Consider the following 18,126-nt stretch of genomic DNA (forward strand, 5'->3'; position numbering starts at 1 on the left):
AATCATTTGTTAACTAGCCAAAGAAAAATGCAGATGAACAATGAGCCCAAAAGCTAGCAAATTCTTTCAAGTTTCATTATAATGTTCAGTGGCATTTCTTCTAGAGTCCCTTTGATTTCACTATTCAATTCTTTTAAATGTTTATTTTGAGAGAGCGAGTGAGCATAGCATGCACGTAAGCAGGGGCATAGACGAGAGTCCCAAGCAGGCTCCATGCTGCCAGCACAGAGCCTGACAACTGGGGCACAATCTCACTAGCCATGAGATCATGACCTGAGCCGAAATCAAGAGATGGACACTCAACCGATTGAGCCGCCCAGGCTCTCCTCACCATTCAATGCAAAAGGCTCACCAGGTAAGAAAATGAGGTGTTAATGAGTTGGCAAGAGATCAGGTATCTGAAAGTCATTAGATATATCCTATTATCCTTAAAATCCAGTGACACAAATATTCTTCATTTATTCCCTAGTAATTTCATGGTTTGGTGTCCAGATTAGGAATAAATAGAAGACTTCCAGATTTAGCCCAAAGGTAGTGATTGCAGTTACAGATGAGCACCCAGATCTCCAAAATATTTTATGTTTCACCGACCCAAAGCTGTTTCAATAAAGTTAGCTGGTAGGAAGTGTAATTAATATTTTAGAAACTGAGTCCACTACCAGTGGTGACTGGGTGCAGGGCATCTGCTGTTCAGGAGGCAACTGTTCCAACATGGGGTGTGACCTCCTCTATGGCTTTGGAAGAAACCTGCCCTCTCCTGTATCTGGGTGCTTTCACTCTGTCTGGCAGAAACCCAGCCGGGCCAGTCTTCCCACTTAGGTGCTTAGGAGACTGACTGAATTCTTTCCTTGAAGATCAGACTACGGCATTTCTGAGCGTCAAAACTCCCCTTGACCAGATCTAAAATCTAGGAAAGAATCCTTTGTGATTTTCAGTGTATTTGGAGAACACCGCGAAGCTCCAGGGTTGGTTCTGAGTTAAATCCTGTCACTTTCTAGTTGCGGGATCCCACGCACATTACTTTAATGACGTCTTCGTATGCAAATGGAGGTAATGAACATGTGACGCATTGCTGGCAAACATGAATGCCACGTGTATGTCTGTGAGGTGCAGCCTTGGACACATACATGGTTTGTGTATAATCACAGTGCTTCTCCTTGACAGGGAAGTCTTCTAGGGCAGTGCTTCTCCAGTTCCTGGTAAAACCCAGCCTAGTTCATTGGATTTAAATTCACGGTTCATCCCTTCCCCCTGGCCCGCTTCCACTCAGAAATCTTATTCTAGATACACAGTTCCTAGTATCTTTATGTCCCTCTCCTACTCTGCCTCGTCCTGCCCTCTCTGGCGAGTGTGTCTGGGTGCATTTGTGTTGTGTTGTACACTCACAGGAATCGTTATTAACTCAGCCCAATCATTAGAGAGGTGTGGTTCACACTCTGCCATCAGAACAGCCACTAATTGATGCCTCTTGAAAAATGACATATTCCCTGAAGCATTCAAGGCTGCCCAACAGGCAGAGATTACACCCACCTCTGTGATTAGCACTCTAACCATGCAGACATTGGTGATTGAAGACACATGTTGTTCTTTCTTGACATTATTCCCTTTGGCAATATTCCTAGTATATCCTTTCTCAGGTTATTTTGCCATATAACAGCATTAATCCCATCACATTCCCGAAGATTTCAAAAAACGCTGATTTCTGCAGCTGTGTCCTTTGAGCCCAGTACCTTCTTTCCATACCATCCGTGTAGCATTTTGTTAATGAATGTAATGCATACTTGTGGATTTGGTGGCTACTTTTTGTTTCTTTGCTGCAGGAGGGAAATAAACCAGGATCAACTGAGAAGAGGTGTGTGTTGGATGGGGGCTGGGCAGCAAACTAAGGAAATGAGCTTAATTCTTGAGAAAACCAAGAATTAGAGAGTTCTCTACAAAATCAGCAGAAATTAGGCTCTGTATAGCAGGACACTCTGTCACTACTTGAGACAATCCACAGCTTTGGAGGAACTTGTCCAATCTTCCCATATCCGGGCAGAAGTTAAGAAATGGGAAAAGACAACAAAAAACTGCTGGAGTAAAAGCTTCATGAGGATAGGAATGAAATCCTTAATCTTCCCTGCCCTTAACAAAGTGCATGTCAATATTGTGTGTTCAAAAAACATGTGTTCGTAAATGCATTTCTGGGCAAGTCCTTCAGTGACTTAGTATGGAGTATACGTAACTTGTCCCTGAAGCATCCTAACTTATTATTGGGTTGTAGTGTAGTTAAACCTGAAAAGTAAGTGACATTTTCATGTTGTTACTACCTGCGCATAGTTTCCTAATATCAGTTAGGAAAAAAAAGGAAGAAAGATGAATCCAGATAGAGACTCAAATTCTCAAAGCAGTCAGCACAATTTTCTTCATAACTCCATGTATCATTGTGCCAAATGATAGCATTGTGTGCCTTCCAAATTGGGTTTCTTGGCTTTGGAATGCAGGAATAATTGTAGACTGTGGCTTTATGATTATCAGCCTAAAAGAATTCTAGGGACAAGATCATCCTCAGATTGCTGGTCATCAGCAAGAGGATAAGAAAAGAACCAGAGAACTTGAGTGTCTCATGTCGCAGATTTCTGCCATCTGCCCTTAGAAAATAGGAGCAGTTGGGGTAAAGCCTTTCCAGAGAAAGTCATCAGGGGCCACAAAAGCAGTTGCGTGTGATGAAAGATGGAGAAGATTAAGACTCTGCAGGCAGGTAGAGAAAAACTTGAAATTTCATGCAGGATGGTGGCCTGCAATCATGCAAAATAAAAATTAAGAGCAACAAATATTGAGTCCTTAGGCTCTGCACAGTAACAGGTGATTCACCTATGTTACCTTGTTTGATTTCCATAAACCCCGTATAGAGACAGATATTTCTATCCACTCGCTTTGATAGAAAAATGATTTTTAGACAGGTGGAGTGTCTTGGTTCAGAGTTTCACTGTGGTGGAAACAGGATGTGAATGCTAGCACTGTCCTGAACCCTAGTTCTTAAATATTGCACCATGCTTCGTAACCAGTCTTCGACTACTCAGAATGACGAAGCCTTTTCCTAATTACAAAGGAAAGCAATCAATTTTGGGGGAGAGAGAACCTCTTTGAAGGGCATGTATTTTAGCTCAGCGAGCATCAGGATCTCAGGAAGGGGAAAGGATCCCACTAAAGGCACTCGGTGCGTTGGTGGCCCAACTAGCCTCAGATCCATAGTCCTTTGATTCCTGCCCCACACCTTTTCCCTAAACCTATTTCTCCTCTTGCCTTTATCTAATCTTGGATCCCTTTTCCTCATATTCACTCAAGAAAGGCAGGGACTGAAATTTGAGGGAGGGACAAAAAATAAGTGTAGAGGAAAGGCAGTGGAAACTGAGAAAGATGAGGTGAAGGTTAATAGTGAGAATGCTACATAAGGGTGAAAGCAGAACCATCCCACTATGTGAAATATATTCTCTTGAGTTTCTAGAAAACCTTTGGGCTCTTCAAATATAAAATACATCTTCTGTGTCACCTGCCGGGCTGTACTGAACCTATTCCTAATGCCAACACTAATCGGTCCTCATGTAGCTGTGATTACATAGTATCAGGAATACTGGAGACAGATGCTTTTGGTTTAAACCTGGCTCAGCCATTTATCATCTGAGTGGCCTCGAGAAGGTTTATGTAACCTTCCTGTTCGTTCGTTTGTGCGTTCGTTCATTCATTCATTCATTCAAAAATATATGTTGAGCTCCATGTTGGTGCTAGGCTGTACATGAAGTGCTGGAGATCCAGCAGGATACCAGGGATAAAATGTCTTGTCTGCATGGAACTTGTGTGTTACTGGGAAAAGGTAGATAATTGAGTAAACCATGTAGTATATGAGCAGGTCTTTACCAATTTGTAAACAGTGAAGGGGGATGAGGAGATGTTGTCAGGGTTTACTATTACCAGCAATTGTGAAAAGGTCACACTGGAAGGAAGATATAAAGTAATGAGGGGAGAAAAAGCCTTCCAGGTAAGGGGAAGGTGCCCAAGTCTGCAGTACAGCTAGAGGAATAGTTGGGAGGCCAAGGTGGCTGGAGAGGAGTCAGTGAGAGTGAGGGTAGGAGATAAAGACGGTGGTAACAGAGTTGTGTCATGTGGAGCCTTTTCGGCCGGTATAATGACTTTGACTTTGGTTCTGAGTGAGGTGGAAGGTTTTGAGCAGGGGAGTGTCATGGTCTTACTCAGGGGTCTAGTTGAGAGTGACAGCCATGGCTTGAGCATACCTGCTGTGCAACCTTATAGATCTATAATGATGCCAGGAAGCAGTGTGAGTGAAGGAGAAGGTAAAGTGGTCAGCTTTTGGATTTATCCTGATGATAAAACCACTGAATTTTGAAGAGAACATGGGGTATGTATGAGAGAGAGGAGTCAAGGTTGACTGGCAGGGTTTGCACCTGACCAGCAGGGTGAATAAAATTGCCTTTGAGAAGGAATAAATTAGGAAGAGTGTGAGCCTCACTTTTTTTATTCAGAGGGTGTTGTATGGGTAATAGAATCAGGACTTCACTTTGGGCATGTCCTGACATGTCTGTCAGAATTCCAAGCAGAGTTGTTGGATAGGCCGTCGATCTGAGAGTCTGGAGTTCAGTGAAGTACCTGGGCCAGGAGATGATCTCAGAGTTGTCAGGGTATAAATAGTTTCCTGAGCCTTGGAGTTCGGGGATGCCCCTGCTGAGTCAGTTCACAGAGAAGATAGTTTCAGGACTGAGTTCCAAGATGCTCTTATCTTGAACATTGTAAGAGAGGGGACTCACAGAGGTAGCCACGATGGAGCGGCCAGTGATGACAGGCAAGTTTGGTATCTTAAAAGCCAGGGGAGGGAACTGTCTCAAAGTGAAGAAGGGATGCATTGTCCCCTTTTGTCTCATTTTAACATAGACCACAGTGTGAAGCACGTTTGCTTGTTTTTATTCAAGATTTGCTTGATTCACTGGTGCAAATATGCCACCAGTAATGAATTATCTTGGGAAAAAAAATCTCTTTTTTAGTTTCCCTATGAAGTGAAATGAGCAAATTTGGTTATTTGTGTCCTAAAAAATCTGCCAGCCTTGATGCAGTGTGACCTTTTCTGCTTTTGTATGATTACTCAAGTCTAATCAAGACTGAATCCATTCAGGTATTATTTGTATTTATGCCAATCAGAATTTAATGTGTCTTCTGTTTAGTCTATTCAAGTCAAATGCTTTAGAATTTAATATCCTTGTTGAAGGTCCGGTTTAGGTTTCATTTATGAATATCTTCTTTCTCTTATGATGTTTTGTGGTTTTTTTTTTTGTTTTTTTTTTTTTTGCTGTTGTTGTTTTTGTAGCCGTGGAAGAAACCTCCATCTTCAGAAGGCAGTACTGGAACCCGTGTGGAGGTTAAGAACACTATCCCGTTGGTGGTGGCCTGAGGAGACTATCTCAACCCCAATGTTGCCCTGAAATTTGTGTTCAAGATTCAAGAAGATTAGGACTGCTAAGGTATGGAACTTTGATCTTGAGATCTATATATATACACATACATTTAAGGATATATATATATATATATATATATATATATGTATATGTATATATATATATATATATATATATATATATGTATATGTATATATATACACACACACACACACACCCATACACGTGTGTGTATATATATATATGTGTGTGTGTGTGTGTGTATATATGTGTATATATATTTATATATGTGTATATATGTATATACACATACCCCTCTTCATACCCCATTTCTCTTTCCTTTCTCCTTTCCTCTTTTCGAGCAATGATCTTCTCTCTTGCTACTAACTTTTGGGATGTGGTGGGATGAATAAAGGTACAGTGAGAGAAGCCAAAGTCCACGTGGTCTCCATAATAATGAAGTGACCAGAGGGGAGTGAGACCGGGCATGGGGAGAGGTGTGTGCAGGTGTCTGTGATAGAAAGAAAAGTGAAATGGATCCAGGCGCCTATGTGATAGGACTTCAGGTACAGAGATGAATGAAGAAGGTGTGCTGTGGAATACACTGGTAATTCCTACTTTCAGTGTCCACAGGACACTTTTGGCAAAGCTTTGTATTATTTCTTAAGATCTTTGGGAGGACCTGCCTTAATATTTATTTTGGATACATACCAATGTTGAGGCAAGTTTGAATAAGGAGATTCCATTTTTTTTTATGGTTGCAGTGATAATCACTGTGTACATATACAGGCATATGTGTAATACATATGTATTATATGTATTATATATACATATGTATTATATATGTATATTGTATTATAATATAATACATATGTATATATATTATATATTATAACACATATATATTATAATACATATGTATACATACATATGTATTATAATATATATATACTATATATATATATATATATATATATATATATATATATATATATAATTTGTGGAGTGGTGTGTAAACTCTCTCTCTCTCATTCTCTCTCTCTCTGGATGGTGAGAGAGGAACAGATGGAGGGAGGAGAGAGAGAAACCTACAGAAACTACCATTAATGGCACGTTTACTGTGTTAGGCATTGTTCTGTAAGCTCGGGGGGAAAATCACAAGTATAAGTGATAACAGCCATCTGGAATAGGGATTTCTGTTCTGGGAAAACAAAAGAACTATAAGTAAAAAGGTTTTCTGAGACTCTGTACCAAGGAAGGGCCAATGGGCAGACACTCTCAGACATATTGGAGTTTACATCTCTATGCTCACTACTGTAGAGAATAGTAGTACAGCACACACAGCTGGGTAAGCCCTGTGGAAATGCGGTTTAACAGCCTGGGGCCACATGACATGTCTAAGAGAAACTGGAGAACATCTCCGACAATTCCATTGATAACTCATTGCTGTCATTTTAATTGCCTTCAAAGACAAAACCCTCATACCCCAAAGGCTTTGGAAATGGGGAGAACAGTTGTAGCTAAGGTGTTGGTTGGTTCCCTTCTCTGGCACAGAGGACTCCCCATAGGTCAACAGCTGGGCAAGGTAGAGTTCTAGAGCTGATGAAAATCAAACACGTTCCAGCCTTAGGCCTGCTTTCATTGTATCTTCAACTTTCTCGCTGCTGAAAGAAATGTGGTAGATACTTTGCGTTGATTCTGAAAAGACCTTCTTTTAAGGAGGAAGTACATTTACTTTCTCTCCAGTTTTCGTAAAATCCTCCAAGGCCCGTGCAGAAATGATTAAGCTCTGATGCTCACGCTGCTCACAGCACCTCTGAAAAGAGTGCTGAGGGGCTGGTGACAGTGGGAGGGTGGCATTTGAAACTCCTCTCTTCCCTTTATTCGGGGGATTTGTTATGTTTTTCAAAGAAGGAAAAATAATTTATCTCCTTCACGAAGGGCACCTTCAAAGCAGTTCACATCTAAATATTATTTATGAATTAATTTCCCATTAACATGGTTTCAAAGGCTAACTAGGTAATTGAACAATCAGAAAAAGAAGTAACATCCCTTCTTTGGGTTCTTGCACAAATCCCAACATTCTGCCTAAGAGATGCATCATTGTGGTATGGCCCTCTGCTCGCATGTGCTTGATCTGTTGGAAAGAAAAGCTCAAAAAGCTGTTCTGTGCTAGTCATAAAAATCTAGAGAAGTGTGGGGGTTTGGGTTGGGATTTTGATGACTGAGTTCTTTGAGTGTGTTGATCTTCAGAACCTGCCTCTGTTCTGTCAGTAATATTCACCTAGACGCTAACCACTTAAAACATAAATTCAGAGAAAGTTTTAAAGGACTTGGCTGTAAAAATGTTCCTGGTTTAGAGACCAATCAACTCTTCAGGGGAAAATAAAACTTTCTCTGATTGTTGGCGGAGGCCACAGGGAGAAGAATGCGCTTTGCGGTGCGGGTACATCACGGGGCTAGATTCAGCTGTAGCGTGCGCAGGTATGTGCGTGCCCCTGCTCACAGACCAAAATTGAATTTCCAGGAAGGAAGGAGGAAATGAGGCAGTGTTGGTACATCAATCTACTGTAATGTTTCCTGGCTCCCATGCTCCAGTGCATTCGGCAGATTTTTCAGATGTCTTTTCAAGTGAAGACAGTGTAAATTAGTGGCTGTGGTCACACACTTTAGAAAAGGCAAATCAAGCTTCTGTATGAACATTAGGAAAGCCATTTAATTTTTTTTTTTTTTTGAAACCAGTGCTGCTCAAAGTGCAGCCCAGACACCAGCAGCCTCCACGTCACCTAAGCTTGTGAGCCATGCAAATTCTCAGGCCTTTCCCTAGACTTACTAAATCAGAACATCTTAAATTGAGGTCCAGGAATGTATGTTTCAACAAGTCTTCAAGAGAATTCATATGTCTTGCTAAAATTTGAAAACCACTGCTAACCCTGTTCCTTGAGCTCTGAAAAAAGAGTTTTAGAAAATCTTGGGTCTAAAAACTGGGGCACTCTCAGAAAATTGGTACGCCTAAGTGTATGTGTATATGCGTATGTAAATACTCACACACATGTATTTATAAATACATCCATATGGCAATGAAAGAGAGAATAAAACCTTTATCAAATGCCAAAAGCAAAGTGTACTTGGCTTTCATTATTGCATCTGACATAAGGAAAAGTTAAAAAATAGATAATAATAAAAAGTAATGTTAGATTGGCTGCCATTGTAAATAAATGGATCAGTGGACCAGAATTCTGCATTAGACCCACACATGTGCAATCAGCTGGCCTTCAACAAGAGCACCACATGAGTTCAGTGGGATAAGAAAACTGCTTTAAGAAATAGTGCTGGAATACCTGGATATTTACTTGAAAAAATAAAGAATCTAAACCCCCACCTAGTCCCGGACATAAAAAGCAACTTGAGTCAAATTGCACACTGAACAATGAAAGCTAAAACAACAAAGATAGTAGAAGAAAAATGAAAATACCTTTCTAACTTCAGAAGGCAGGTTTTCTTTTTTAAAGGACACAAAAGCACAAGACATAAGAGGGAAAAAATACACTGAACTTCATGAAAACTAAAAACATCTATTCACTGAAAAAAATTAAGAAAATAAAGAGATGCCCCACAAGACTGGGAGAGCATATTTGTAACACATATATCTAACATGTACATAAAAAGCACTTCATACAGTAAGATATAGAATGGCCAATGAACAGAAGCGATGGCATCTGACATAACGTGTCATCAGTGTGATGCAAATTAAAAACGTAAGATCCCACTACATTACCTGTCAGAATGGCTAAGATTCAAGGCGTGCCAACACCAAAACTTAATCAGTCTTGACAAATGTTTTTCAAGACACAGAACCTTCTGTCACTGCAGAAATTTCCCTCATGTATGAGCAACTGGAGCTCTCATATGTAAAATGTTCCAACCACTTGGAAGAATTATCTGGCAGTTTCTTAGAAAGTTACACAACTGTCTTCCCCGAGGGCCAGATATTCTAGTCCTAAATATTTATTCAAGAGGCTTGAAAACCTTTGTTCACACCTGTTAATAGCAGCGTTTTTTAATAATAATTTCATGCTGAAAGTGACTCAGATGTCCACCAACAGGAAAATGGATCAGCTCTGGTATATTTGGAAAATGAAATGCTATTTAGCGATAAAAAGGAACATTCTACAGATAAACATAATAACATGAATGGATCTCAAAAATAGCATGATTAAAATTAGTTAAATAACAAAAAATACTTATTTTAGGATTTATGTGAAGTTGTAGAATGATCAGAACTCACCAATGATAGAAATTGTTCAGTGCTCAGTTCTGGTGTGATATGATTACCTACCTAATTTAGAATGGTACATGAGGGAAATTTCTGGAATGACAGAAAGGTTCTGTGTCTTGACAAACATTTATCAAAACTGATTAAATGGCACATTCACTAAGCATTTCATTATAGGTAAATCACGTATGTAAAAATGCATAAAATATTGTTTTTAAACTCCCATTTATTAAGTGCTTAGTCAGAAGTGCTATTTTTAGTATGTGGCCTCATTTAATCCTTGAAACAATTCTAGGCTTGGTGTGACTTTTCCTAATTGACAGATGGGGAAGTGCATCCTAAGAAATGATAATTAATTCCAAGACCTACTGCTTGGTTGCAGAAGCTGAATTCAAGGGTAGGTCCTGTTGTCTCCAAAACTCATCTTAGCCATCATGTTATACCTTCAGCGTAAGTGTCTCTGGCTCCATTTTAATTCTAGATCCACTGTGAAGGCAGTCTTCCCCTGGAAGAAGTTTCCAGAATGCCCAATGAAGGACACTAGTTATTAAATACATGAATTTGTTATTTTCTTGATAACTTTTCACAAAGTGAATAGAAAATATTATTTGCACCCTCAGGGATCCTTGCTTTAGAGTATTCTAAAAAAGGCCTGTTTTGTCAGTGTGATCCTTCTTGATTATGGAACATAATGTAAAGCAGTACCACAAAGTGTAAAATATGTGGTTTAGGAAACACTATGTAATGACAGGTAGAAGCACTGTCATTTAATCAAGAGCCCTAGAGTGAGCCTGCCTGGGTTCAAGTGTGGGCTCCTCCTCTTTCTGAATAAAGGACCAGTGGTGAGTCACTTAGCTCTCAGCCTCAGTTTCTTCATTTGTGGGATGGGGATGATTCTCATGTATTTTTGGTAGAGTTACAGTGACGATTAAGTGAAATCATGCTTGTAAAGTGCTAGTATGTGTTGGTTTCTTTTAATCTATATAAATATGAAGCTGCTGTTTTTGGTTTAAAGATCACATGAGCAATGACCCTCCTGAGTAAGAGAATTAGCATTACCTTCCATTTAATGTGGCCTCTCTGAGTCAGTGTGTGTATTCCTGTGTACACTTAACTAAAGCTGAAAGCAAACTACTGTAGTTTTCTAACAACTGGATCATTTTAATTATAAAAATTGAGAAACTCTGGAAAAAGTTGATCCTGTTGTCAAAAAAAAAAGTTTAAATAGTATGTAGGAAATTGTATTGACGGAGAGCTGTCATTAAATGTGGATGTTACAGTTTGTCTGTCCAGAGTGATTGAAAGGAAATCTGAAGCTACTTAACATGGCTAATGGATATCAGCAAGGTTAATTATCGTGGGAACACTGAAGAGCTGAATTTCTCTGTGTACATCTCTGATTTGTGGTACTGTCATATTATTATTTTTTTTTTTGTGTGATACTTGGACATCAGTCTGTATTTTACCTGTGCTCTTGAAAGTCTCAATTTCCATGGTCAAATTTAAAATCCAGAGATACTACAAATAGGTGCAAGCTAACGGTGCTTTTCCTACAAAATGCAAATTAGTTTATTACCACCTGCCTATGTCAGTAGAAAATCTCTACACACTTCTGAAAGATGTTATGAAAGGGAAATTTAAAACTGCTTTTGAGGATAGTTTTTGGTCATTGTTTCTGATTGTCACCACTAAGTGTGGGAAGGTGGGTGGCTTAGGAAAACTCTTCAGAAATTGTCAGGGTGTGTGTGATGTGTGTGTGTTTGTGTCTGTGTGTGTACAAACATGTATTTCCCTTTTGGAATATTTTTCCCCAATAAAGTCTTATGCCGGTTTTTGTACAAGTGTGAGTATTGATGTGGATCACTTGGGCACTTACCTGTTTCCTTCAGAAGTGGAAATGGTGGTTTCTGTATTTTGTGTGCCTCCCAGCACATTAGCAGAAAGGTGGCTAACTTATCAAGTCTTCTGACGGCCCTTCTCATGGTTTGCTTCAGCTCTCATTGGATTGCCCTTAACATTCATCACACATCAACATTTCATCTCTGGTAATAAACATCTTGCTGTCAGAAATGAAAGCATTAGCAGAGATACTTCCTTGTGAAAGAAAGAGAATCTTGCTGGAGAGCCCAAGTGTTGCTTTCTGAAGCTGGCTTTATCTCTTTAAGCAATTTATTCCAACCACATTCTTGAGCAGAGGCGTCCTGCCGAGTTTGCTACTTGGTATCTGTAGGACACCTACCCACTTTTGCCGTTGGTTCTCAGTTTCCTCATATGGAAAATGGGGGTTCAGATCACATAAGCCTAAGGATATTCTCAATTTCAGTAAGTAGTCCAGTTTCACTTCAAATAAATGAGTAATTAATGGTATTACAGCTACATACTCTGGACCTGTTTGACACCTGTCTGGAAGGCTCAATTCTAAGATGGAATATGAAGGTCCAAACAGCTGGAGACGAAGAAATTTAAAACTTCTTCACCAAACTTCTTGTTGAATTTTGTTTTTGTGTAAGTTGTTACACATTTTTACTGGGTTCATTTAAACTAAACAAAACGGTTCAACCGTTCTCCCACCTCTCACTCCCTGCCTCTTACAATCGCCAATCTGTTCTCCATGAGCTTGGGTGGTGGTTGTTGTTGTTGTTGTTGTTATTTTTTAAGTGAGATTATGCAGCGTTTGTCTTTCTGTGCCTCACTCATTTTCATTTGGTATAATGCCCTCAGTCTCTATTCACGTTGTTGCAAATGACAAAATGTCATTCTTTTATATGGCTGAGTGATGTTCCATTATGTATTGCTACCATAGCTTCTTCATCTGTGTATCCACTGACACTTGGGTTATTTCCTTATCTTGACTATTGGAAATAATGCTGCAGTGAACATGGGGGGTGCACATGTCTTTTCCAATTATCTGGTTTTCTTCAGATAAACTCAGAAGTAGAATTGTTGGATCATAGGGTATTTCTTTTTTTATTTACTTTTTTAATGCTTATTTATTTTTGAGAGAGTGAGGGAACATGCAAGGGGCAGAGAGAGAGGGAGGCATAGCATCTGAAGCAGGCTCTATGCTATCAGCCCAGAGCCCAATGCGGGCCCTCGATCCCATGATCTGTGAGATCATGACCTGAGCTGAAACCAAGAGTCGGATGTTTAACTGACTGAGCCACTCAGGTGCCCTGGTATTTCTATTTTTAATTGTTTGAGCAATTTCCATACTGTTTTCCATATAGTTTGCACCAGTTTGCATTTCCATCAATAGTGCACAAGGGTTATCTTTTTTTTCACATCCTCACCAATGCTTGATGTATCTTGTCTTTTTGGTAATAAGCATTCCAACAGATGGGAGGTGGTGTCATCTTCTTGTGGTTTTGATTTGTATTTCCCTGATGATTAGTGACCTTAAGGATGTTTTTGTGCCCCCATTGGGCATCTAGGTCTTTGGAAGAATGTTTATTCAGATCCGCCCATTTTTTAAATGAGATTTTTTGTGTGTTTGTTGTTGATTTGTAGAGGTTGTTTTTTTTTTTAATCTCTTTTGAATATTAGTCCCATATCAGTCACATGATTTGTAATGATTTTCTCCCATTCAGCCTGTTGCCTTTTTATTTTGTTGATGGTTTCTTTGCTATGTAGGAGATTGTTAATTTGATGTCATCGTACTTGTTTGTTTTTGCTTTTGCTGCACTTGTTCTTGGCGTTAGTTTTGAAAACATCATCACCGAGCTCTATGTCAAGGTGTCTTTTGGTTGGCAGTCAAAGAATTGGGGCTCCAGACTAGTACCTAAGCTCCTTCCTGGGAGACACTGGCAAGCTGGAGCGAGCAAGAGGCTACCAAGACAGTGTCCACAGCTTATGTTGTTTGAGAGGAACTCCCTAGGCCACTCAGTTGTGCCAAACCTGAAGTCTGCCTCTGCATCTGAAGCTCCATAACAAGGAAAACAGCCTCCTTCACAACAAGACTAGTGGCTATGCCTCAGTCCACTCTGCGCTACCCTGGGAGTAGTAGCCTACCAAGAGCCGTCTTGCCGATTACTACAGTCTTGTGGGACTTAGGAATGCAAGCCCCTCTGACCGCTAGGACCAGTGATCAAGGGGAGTCTCCTGGGTGTTAGCTGAAAAAAACCGGCACTAGATGCATACAAATCTCTCCCCTTCCATAGATGTGTTCTGGAACACAACAAGGTGAGCATGAAGATTGCGCCCACCCTTCAAGGTCTGTGGAAGGCCTTGATGTGAGTTTAATTAGAAGCCTGTTCCTCAGACCACAGTCATGATGATTAGCAGTAGACCTCCACAGAAAAGACCAGGCTGATGGGTCTGGTGCCTCTTGGTGTGCCCTGGGGGTGGCAGCTGTTTAAGAGCTCTTTCTCTGTTGGTTACAGTCCTTGGGGACCTATAAGCATAAACCCTACTAGCCACAAGGTAGGCAATGTAGAGGGGCCCCCTGGCAGCAGTCACACTAATTAGGGTGCCGGAAGGGGTTATGAGCTCCTTTCTGGGTGATGCAAATTATATTCTCATGTGACCAGGAATACAAGCTCCCCATGGCATCCAGTGCTAGACAGTCTATCCCCTGAGCAGCAGCTGCCAAAATCAGGGCACCAGCTGCATGAAAAAGGCTCCCTTCTGGGTGCTCTAGCACAGCAAAGGGAGAGCATAAAGATGGGCACCTTCCAGTCTCAATCCACAGAGCGTTTTCCAGCACGTCTCAGACGTGTGTTAAACTAGATGTCTGCCCTCCAGTCCAAGGTTTTAGTATAAGCAGGTAAGCCTCCTTCACTTGAAGTCCAGGTGCCATCAGCTGCCTCTGAGTTGGGCCCTGGGGAAAGTGAGTCTCAGAGCCCACTTTGTGGCCCTTTAAGAGATGTTTCTCAGATGCCACTCTCTTGAGAGTCTCTAGATATGAGTCGTGTTGGATTTCAAAACGACATGTTTTTGGCTTGACTCTTGAGTGCATGTCTTGAAAGTTGATGTGCATGATGGAGAGTTTGAATCCTTTGCTCCTCAGGGAGAAGCTTTGGGTTTTGGGTTAGCTTCCAGTGCCAGGGATGGCGTTGATGGTGAGATAGTGTCTCAGCATCTCTGACCGGCTTTCACGTAGTTTTCTTCTCATTTTCCTGATGTACGGTCATCACTCAGCCAGGCTGTAGGTATTTTAAGAGGAAATTGTTTCATATGTAGCTGTAGACTCCGTGTGTTCATGACAGGAGGTTCAGAATCTTCCTGTGTCACCATCTTGAATGGGAACCTAGTTGTTGAATTTTTGCTCTCACTGTATACCCTGAGATGTTAGAATACCATTCAGAAAGTCTTCTTTGGGATATTTTACAGAGGGGGAAATTGAGGAACCAAGATATTAAGTAACTTTCTGGAAACCATCCCGGTAGAATAAGAAACTCTCTGATCTTTGGGTTAGGCCCTTAAAATGTGCGATGGGCCCAACTCCATTCACAGAATGTTTCATCCTGCCCTGAAGCTTACCCATTACAAGAAACCTGCTTCACTGCTCTTTGATTCTGCTTCCCAATGTGGTAGCACCTTTTTGCCTGTATGTTTTGTTTCTAATTCAAAGAGCTACCGTTTTAGGAATAGTCTCCTTTTGACAGTTGCTGAGGAAAAGATGTGTGTTTCTCCCCTTGAGCATGATGTTTTGCAGTCTGTCTGTTTACTTGAGCTGAATTTTACCCAAGGCCTTTGAAACTAACAAAATCTGAGTCGTTGCCGTGTTCAGAATCTTGTACAGATTGAGGTCGCCTTTGCCAGGTTAAAACACCTACACAAGCCCACCACTCTCACCAACAATGACAATGACAAAATGGCCCTTTTAACTTTTCCTGCAACTGGGCACGGTGTTTTTATAACTATGCAGATATAACCTAGGTTAGGAATCTACGAACTGCAAATTCGCAACTACCGATGATCTTTCTTCTCAGAAGGACTTTCTCTTCCACTTGCTTCTTCTTCCCCTTTGCTGCTAAACCTACCCCCCACTTTGCCATTTCTTTTTCATGACAGTTTTTCATATGTTCACACCAGCATTTTCTTGATCTTGAGCTTGAGTTGCAAAGGTGATCTATGCCTATCCCATGTTTGTTGTGAGGATCAGATGGGAATAATTGTGAAAATACTTTGAAAATCCCCCCTGAAGAACTGTCCAAAGACCTTGATGTGCAATACACAATCTTCCTGCTCGATTCTGTCTGTGCAGCAGCTCTTTCTGCTGTTCGCTCACCCTCTCCGTACCCCCAGCCTTTGCACCTGCTGCAGTGACCTCTGTTTTCCTAGAAATGTGCTCTGTCTTTTTAAACTACCACTTCTTTGTACCTACTGGTCCTTTTGCCTATAGTGGCCATCCCTACTCCCCCACCAAAAAACAATCTGAAGCGTTACTCATTTTTTAAGATCCAATTCACTGGAAGCCTTCTGGGACTCCCCTGAGCCATGTGTCAGTTCTTCTCTGACTCCTTGGCACTTTATTTCAAGGCTTCATTATCACTGTTAGGATGAAAGAGGTCACTGTGCTTGTGTTTGGAAATCACTCTCCTTCAGTGGAATCCATCCTTGCTTTTCTGAATGTATCTGCAGCTTCCCAACTCTTCCCATAAAATGGTGAGTACTTAACAGGCATGGGAATGGATAGAGGGTGCTTAAGTATATCATAGAATGGATTCAGTTTAAACATAGGTCAGTTTCTCCTGGATGATTGGTTACTTTTGGATTGCTAAATTTTCTTTTTGGTTGTTTTCTATTTTTGTTGTTGGTTTCTATCTACTTCTGATTTTTCCATCCGTATAATCTTTTTTGGAGGTCTTCTATTATTTTCTTTCTAGCTACACTACCTACTCTGATTATTTGTCTCTCTTACACAGCACTGTGCATGGCAGCCTTTCTCAAGTCTTCACTCTGACTACAGGATTGGTGCCCATGTGGCATGTGCTCCAACTGTCCTTTCCTGTGCCCTGTGCAAACATCACTCACCAATCCCAGCTCAGAGCCCTAGAATCCTACATCACTCCAGAAAACAACTGATCATAGCATGGAAAGCAAAACCTATTTGCCAGTTCTGGACTGGGAGATTTCCTTTCCAGAGCTTCCATTTACTCTTTGCAAGGTTGGGACCTGGTTGCTTAAAGACTGAATGCATTTAATTACTCCTTGCCTTCCATGTATCTAAACCATAGCTCCTTCCTTGAGAGATTATAGGTTTTAGGATTTGGGAAAAGTTTAACAAGCTATCAATTTGCTCCATTGGACTTGAGAAGCCAAGAAGCACTTGTGAACATTTGGAATATCTGAAGAGCTGTTTCTGTAGTTTGAATTTGATATAAATCAATGTTAATGTCCCTGGAGATTATTCAGGTTTTTGAAGAAAAATTACTCTTTTAACAGAGGGTTTTCAAAATATTTTAGACTCATGAGGCTAGATTTAGTGGTAGAGACCTCTTCATTGTGTTTTCTGACAGGTGATGGTCTCATCTGCAAATAACATTTTGATGTCATTATTGTGGGTCTAACAAAGAATATAGGAAAGTCTGATGAAAAATTGATTTATAACTATAATAAAGCTGATAAAAGCTCCCTTCCCCAGAAACAGAAATATAATCCATTCATTGTAGTCTCTAATTTTCTGACATCTTTCTTCAATCACATTCCCTTCTATCCATGACTATGATTAAGCCACAAAATTTCTTCCCCCAAACAATGACCACATGTAAATATAGATGGTGCTTATGTAATTTCAGGATGTGTTTGTATCCACTTAGCCCCATCAATGGATTAAAAGTTCAGAACTCAACCTATATTTATGTAGAAGGTATTCTCACCCTAGTTAATTAGTTTGTGGCTTTAATCTCCTCCTTTAGGAGTGAAAATACACACATAAAATAGGAAGAGAGGCCAAGTTCCCATGAAAGCAAGTATGTGACCTATAGGAGGGATAATAAACATAGAAAGCCACCAGAAATAATCTTTGGCATTTAATGATATTCACAACATTGATATCTAGGGTTTTACTGGAAGCTGTAGGATTGAGCTCAACCAAATGTGTCTGCTTCCCTCTATATAGTTAAACCCCAATTGGGAAAAAGGATGGGAGAAGGGATAAACAGTATATAAAACTTCAAAATATCTTTGGAAGATTTATAAAGGAAATGCAGTGTTTTGATATATAAAACATAGCTCAGTAAAGATATCAGAGGAAAACGCTCAGTAGAGCTCTAAAAATGGGAAATACGCCAAAGTACGGGCATAAAGAAGGAAAGAAGGGAAAAGAAGGGCATAATTAAAAATCTGCCTGTGGTGTGAATTTTGGTTTGTCTCTTCTCTATTGCTTCTCATTAACAGAGCTGATAAAATCATTTTAACCTTAAGCAAAACAAACTGGAAAGGATCCTTTCTGAAGACACTGAG

The 18,126-nt window shown here is 40.3% G+C and overlaps 1 protein-coding gene across 1 annotated transcript in view; it reads left to right on the plus strand.

Moving 5' to 3' along the window:
- Nucleotides 1-18,126, plus strand: part of SGCD (sarcoglycan delta) — a 943,518-nt gene that overhangs the window by 374,297 nt on the left and 551,095 nt on the right. The window contains exon 2 of the mRNA XM_078446222.2: nucleotides 5,357-5,510. The gene's annotated coding sequence lies outside the window, so the exon portion shown is untranslated. The remainder of the gene's footprint in view (nucleotides 1-5,356; nucleotides 5,511-18,126) is intronic.

The sequence above is a fragment of the Panthera onca genome, chromosome A1, assembly GCF_046562875.1.
Source record: "Panthera onca isolate mPanOnc1 chromosome A1, mPanOnc1 haplotype 2, whole genome shotgun sequence".
Lineage (NCBI taxonomy): Eukaryota > Metazoa > Chordata > Mammalia > Carnivora > Felidae > Panthera > Panthera onca.